The 6,618-nt window shown below is 37.0% G+C and overlaps 1 pseudogene; it reads left to right on the forward strand.

The window, feature by feature from the left end:
* The first annotated feature begins 271 nt into the window (after window positions 1–271).
* On the forward strand, window positions 272–6,157 carry LOC131424731 (destrin-like; annotated as a pseudogene).
* The last annotated feature ends 461 nt before the right edge of the window (window positions 6,158–6,618 follow it).

The raw sequence follows: 6,618 nt of genomic DNA on the forward strand, positions 1-6,618 counted from the left end.
GATTTTTACCAGAGGATTTTACCAGAGCTACTTACCTACCATTCAGTAATCCATGGCAGTGCCATCTCCAACAAGGCCTAGTTTTCTTTATTGAGGGCAAGTCAGGCAAAGGGGAAGGCTCTTGGGTGATCACTCTTCTTATCCTTGGAGGGTGAGGCAGTTTCTTTTTTGCCTTCTATAGAGTTTTCTTTACTTCTTACTAGCCAAGGCTTTTTTTTATATTTTTATTTATGTAACAAATATCTAATTATATTTATTAAATCACTTATGTGTGTTTATGTTTTATATTTTTTATATTTTATACATTGTACATATACTTACATAAATATATTGGAAGTATTTTATAGTTATGTATTTTATTATCTGTTTATTACTGAATTTATATAAATACAATTACTTATTGGATTTGTAAAATTGTATTTACTTTATATAAAGAATTCATATAATTCTAGCCAGGTTCAGTGGTACACACATGTTAATCCCAGCACCTTGGGAGACTGAAGCAGGATGATCACAAGTTCAAGACCAGCCTGGAATACTTAGCAAGACCATGTTTCAAAATAAAAATCAAAAAAGGGCTGGGGATGTAGGTCAGTAGCAGAGCAGCCCTGGGTAAAATCCCCAGTATCACACAAAAATAACAACAATAATAACTCTTCATATTGAATTTTTCTGTTCACATCTTTAGGTGGCTTCTCTCTCCTGATTAGACTTAATTAATACAAAGATGAATCCGGGCAACTGTATGGCTGCTTTTTCTTTCTTTCTGTTTTTCTAAGCTTTGCCATTTTTTATTGCTGCAATACCATGAATCTGCCATTTACCTATAGAATAAAAACATTTTGGCCAATCAAAAATACCACAGAAAGAATTGGAGACAGAGCACTTCCCTATGCAAAGCCCTGGGTTCCATCCCCAGCACTGCACAAAGTAACAAGGATGCAGTCCTGTGATTTCAGCTTACCATACCTTTTTGTACATGAGACTTTCTGTGGGTTTTCTAAGGACATCTTGGGATTCAGTTTCACAGAACTGTCTTTCAGCCAAAGAAGGTTGACTTTTTGAATCCAGCACTTCAGATTAATTCTTAAACATGATACACCTTTTTATACATGATCTACCATCTATTAGTCTGAAGGTTATACAGAAGAACTTTCTTAAAACCTCAAAGTGACCACGAAGACAACAGGAATATAATTTCCAACAATGCTGCTGCTGTAATGTTCTTTAAAGTCTCAGAGTCCAGTGCTAGGCTGATTTTGTGAGAATATGGACTTCTACGTAGGGGCCTGCAAGTTTACAATAATAACCAGCCTTTATCAAACACCTACCATGTGATAGGGACTACATCTAAAGCTGCCAAGAAGTTTTTCTAAAACTTGGAAATAGGCAAAAGGGAATTCTCCATGTCCTGTTGGGGGTTATATGAACACACTTCAGCCCACTCAACAGAGTGTTATCCAGTATTCTAGGAGTCTGTACCTTTGTTTGACTCTGTATTTTTCTCTTGATTAGAATATTTTAAATATTATAAGGCTAGATGTTAACTTCTGAAAACTGATATCTAGGGTGTCTCAACCTCAGCACTACTGACATTTGGGGCTAGATGACTCTTCTGTGGGTGGCTGTCCTGTACATTCAAGAATAATTAGTACCATCCCTGTTCTCTAATAAATAGATGCCACTGGGTACCCCCTCCAGTTGTGACAACTAAAAATGTCTTCAAACATTGCTAAATGTCCCTTGAGAATAAAAATTACTCACTTGATGACAACTGCTGATAGTGATGCTAATTGAATTTACTCTTTAGAGATGCAAATGATTTTTCTTTTAAAAAAACGATAACATTAGTTAACATTAAAATTGAGACTCAGTACCTTTAGGCTTCCCCCCTGCATCCCTCCGACAGCCAACAGCCTCTCGGTGAAAATGGCCTCAGGTGTGCAAGTGGCTGATGAAGTATGTCGCATTTTTTATGACAAGAAAGTTCGGAAGTGCTCCACCCCAGAAGAAATCAGGAAAAGAAAGAAGGCTGTCGTTTTTTTTGTCTCTGCAGACAAAAATTGCATTATTGTTGAAGAAGGCAAAGAGATCTTGATTGGAGATGTTGGTGTTACCATAACCGATCCTTTCAAGCATTTTGTGGGACTGTTTCCTGAAAAAGATTGTTGTTATGCTTTGTATGATGCAAGCTTTGAAAAAAACAAGGAGTCCAGAAAAGAAAAATTGATTTTTTTTGTTTTTTTGTTTTTTGTTTTTTTGAGGGGAGGGGGGCACCAGAATTAGCGCCTCTGAAAAGTAAAATGATCTATGCGAGCTCAAGGATGCAATCAAAAAGAAATTTCAAGGCATAAAACATGAATGTCAAGCAAATGGGCCAGAAGACCTCAATTGGGCTTGTATTGCTGAAAAGCTAGGTGGATCCTTAATTGTAGCTTTTGAAGGATGCCCTGTGTAGATGATCATTCAGTGCCACAAATTGAAAGCTTCCATGTTCAATGTTATCTTCTCGCTATATAAGGAAAGTGAATATATTTCGGCCAGGGTCTCACTGAGGGGGAATTGTTTTGTTATTTTTTAGAGAAAATATTCTACAAACATGTGCAAACACAGCCTTAAATAAATTTAGAATCTAAAAGGCTTATTGGTATGAAATTAAATTAAATTTTTATTGGCCAAATGCCTGTTTCGATGAGTTGACTTTTAAAAATTTTTGTAAGCTCAGTAATTTTAATAGTGCATTTCACAAAACAGTACAAAGCCATGTGAAGAGAATTATTGTATGGTTTTTTTATTGGTTGTTCAAAACATTACAAAGCTCTTGACATATCATATTTCATACATTAGATTCAAGTGGGTTATGAACTCCCATTTTTACCCCAAATACAGATTGCAGAATCACATTGGTTACACATCCACATATTGTATGTTTGTTAGCCTTAGCAGTTACTTTGGGGTTTTTTGGTTAGAGAATTGGCGATAATCTGATTATCATTTTGGCCCCAAATTATTTTTAATTCTCTATTCTTCCTTGACCTAAACAGAATAATGGGATATATTTTTTTATTGTAACATGTAATAACACTAATACATTAACAACAGTAAAAGGAAGAATAACATTAAAAGCTAATTTTATTCCTCTATCTATTTATTAACCAGTTTTATATTAAATTAATCCTATTCAAGCACTTTTTTCCTTGCACTTTTTCCCACCACAAATACTTTACTGTCTTCAGTTGTCTCCAAAACAACCTATTCATGTTGCCAGTTCCCTCATGAAATGTCAAATGAATCTCTGACACATGATTACTTTATATTTGTATGAGTTGGGGCTTTTTGTTGTTGTTGTTTTTGTCATTGTTTGGTACTGGGGATTGAACTCAGGGGCACTCAAGCACTGAGCCACATCCCCAGTCCTATTTGTATTTTATTTAGAGACAGGGTCTCATTGAGTTGTTAGTGCCTCCCTTTTGCTGAGGCTGGCTTTGAACTCAAGATCCTCCTGTCTCAGCCTCCTGAGCCACTGGGATTACCAGCGTGTATGTGCCACTGCACCCAGATGAGTTGTATTTTTAACTTTTTATAAAGTAATTTTGACAATACTCTACATTACTCTATTGAATCCTTATAAAAATCATATAATTATAAGACTGAGTGGCTTATGTTAGAGCAGGTTTGGAACCCACGTTTTCATGGTTCAAATAGTAGCCACTGTATAATATAATATACAGTATTATGAGACTAATCCCAACTCTGTGACCCATTTTGTATACTATGAAGGACCTTCATAGTTAAAAATCTAAGAACAAATCATAGAAGTCTTCAAACTTTGGAATTTTCTATGCTCGGTTTATTCTAATATCACAGGTGTCTTCTGGGGGCAGGGGGGAACTGACATCTGTATTGGATAAGGTCCAGCATATCATTACTCTTTCTTTTAGTAAATCACAAGCAGTATATAGAAGTAATGTTTGTATCTTGCAGTTAGAAATCTAGACTCCATCTCAATTCAGGCATAATTGTATAAGTTATATAAAGTGATTAGAAAACTGGAGGCATTAGTAATAGCGATGATGTATACTACCTGAAAATCATCTCTCTCTCTCTCTCTCTCTCTCACACACACACACACACACACACACACACTGCTCTGCATCTTTCATGCCACTTTTCCTGCCACATCCCTGAAAATTAGGTCAACCTAAACTATGACTTCACTTGACAACAAAGGAAAGTGAGGCAGCAAGATGCTATATAAGGCCACTAGTCAGAGTTAGAGCCAGACTCGTTTGGTTTATTTCAGTATAAACTGTGAAAGAAGGAGAATGAAAGGAAGGGAGGTGGATGGGAGAAGGAAAGACAGTGGAATGATCCGACATAACTTTCCTATATACATATATGAATACACTACATGAATCTCACCAAGGTGTAAACCCACAAGAAACTAATTTTTAAAAAACAACAATAACAATGGGTAAATATCAGAAAGTTCATTCAAGGGAAGGGAACGGGGAGTGAGGATAGGGAAGAGGAAGGAGAGGTAATGGGGTATGAATTAGAAAAAGATATATTCCATGCCTGTATAATTGTATCAGAATGGAGTCTACTTAGTCATGTAGACAAAATTAAAAACTAAATAAATTGTGAACATGATCCCTCAATCCAATATACTTTCTTCTGTTTTCTTTTCTCCTTTCCAATAGACTTGCAATGAAGCACCAAAATAAATAAGTAAAAGGAAAAAAAAATACATTCTTAGGTCATAACAAATCTAGACCTGAACTGTCTTTTGGGGAAGTCCCATGTTGTTAGAAGAGAAAGAGTAAATCAACAGGTGTGGTGACACGCTCCTATAATTCCAGCAACTCAGGAGGCTGAGGCAGGAGGATCACAATTTTGAGGCCAGCCTGGGCAACTTAGCAAGACTCTGTCTCAAAATATAAAAATGGCTGGTAAAGCACCTCCTGGGTTCAATCCCCAGTACCAAAAACAAAAACCATCATTAGTCAAGCATGGAGCGTGTGAAGGTGCAGGAGCAGCAGCAGCAATGGTTGGCCATGCCAAAAAGTGAAGCAGACAAGCAGGAAGTGCATGGTACTGTGAGAAAACCCGAGTTCTCATTCCACCCCGTGCTTTACCACATGCATGTCATTTAATCTCCCCACGCCCAAAGAAGGTAAGCTTCTTATGAAATTAGAATTATTCATTTCTACATTATGGCATTTGATTAAAAGTTATTATACAGAATCCAGTCAAATGCTTGGCACCTGGTAGGTGTTCACTATTATTAGCTCCATTTGTCAATCCCAACCATCTTGACTCCATCCTACAAACCTAAAACTGTTCTTAAGATCAAATAACATGTTATGAAATCATCTGAAGAACTCTAAAGGGCTCTGCAAATATTAAAGACGCTGAAAGGTTATTAGACAGATCTAAGGCTGTCACTGTGGCAAGAGGTGAGTCACCTATAACCCTTAGGGTTTTTTTTTTAATTATTATTTTTCCCTTCAAAGCTTCCCTGGATACTCACTTTAATTATTTTTTACCTTATAAAAAATGAGTGGATGTGGTAAACAGTATATTTTCTCTTCAACCTAAAACACTATAAAAGAGGATCCTCAGATGTTCCAACAGTAGATCATCCAACCTGTGAATACCGTCCTCAAGGACACCTTAATCCCACCTACGCAATTGTATCAAGAAGCTTTTGCTTTGTTCTAGTGGACTGTTCACTCTAGAGAAAATCATCCAAACTATCCTGAGAACACTCAAGCTGTCCTGTGCAAAAAGCCATATGGCAAAATAGTAGGCCACCTGTCAGGAACCAGTGCCAGCTTGCCAGCCAGGAGACTGAATCATCTTGGAGGTCCCAGTTAAGGCATCTAGATGACTGGAGCACAGGGGACACCTTGATTTCCCTTGGTTTTACCTTCATGAGGAACTTTGAGGCAGGATCATCAGTTTAGCCACTCCCCAAATCCTAATCCCAAGAAACTGCAAGATGACTGTGGGATTTTTTTCTGCTTACTTTTTTGTACTGCAGATTGAACCACTCTACACTGAATCATTTCCCCCACCCATATTTTATTTTATTTTTGAGACAGAGTCTTGCTAAGATTCTGAGGCTGAACTTGAATTTGCAACACTCCTCCCTCAACCCCAGCAGTTGTTGGGATTTAGGTGTTCACCACCATGCTCAGCAAGATGACAATGTTTTAATTGCTAAGCTTTAGGTAATTTGTTATACAACATTGGATAACCAATACATAGACGACTCCAAATTGTTGCTTCTCTGCCACTCCCATAGAAATTCCAAATAACACACCTACTTTATCAGACTCACTTCAGATGGGTCCTGACCATCTGTATTGTTTAAAAGCTCTACAGATGATTCTGATCTACAGCCCCACTTAAAAACCTGTTTTATTTTGGAATGTAATTTACCATATAATTATACTGTATTGACATCAAATCAGTTAAATGTCCTTTCCTTTCAGAACTCATGAGGACAGTTAAGACCAGCTTTTTGGGACAATGAGAGCTCAAGTAGTTTTCTCCAACAATTGAGGAAATTGAAGGGATTCTGTTTCTCTCTCTTATCTCAAGAGAAATAAG

The sequence above is a fragment of the Marmota monax genome, unplaced genomic scaffold (assembly GCF_021218885.2).
Source record: "Marmota monax isolate L192 unplaced genomic scaffold, Marmota_monax_Labrador192_F-V1.1 WCK01_AAM20220418_F8-fsc00059, whole genome shotgun sequence".
NCBI lineage: Eukaryota > Metazoa > Chordata > Mammalia > Rodentia > Sciuridae > Marmota > Marmota monax.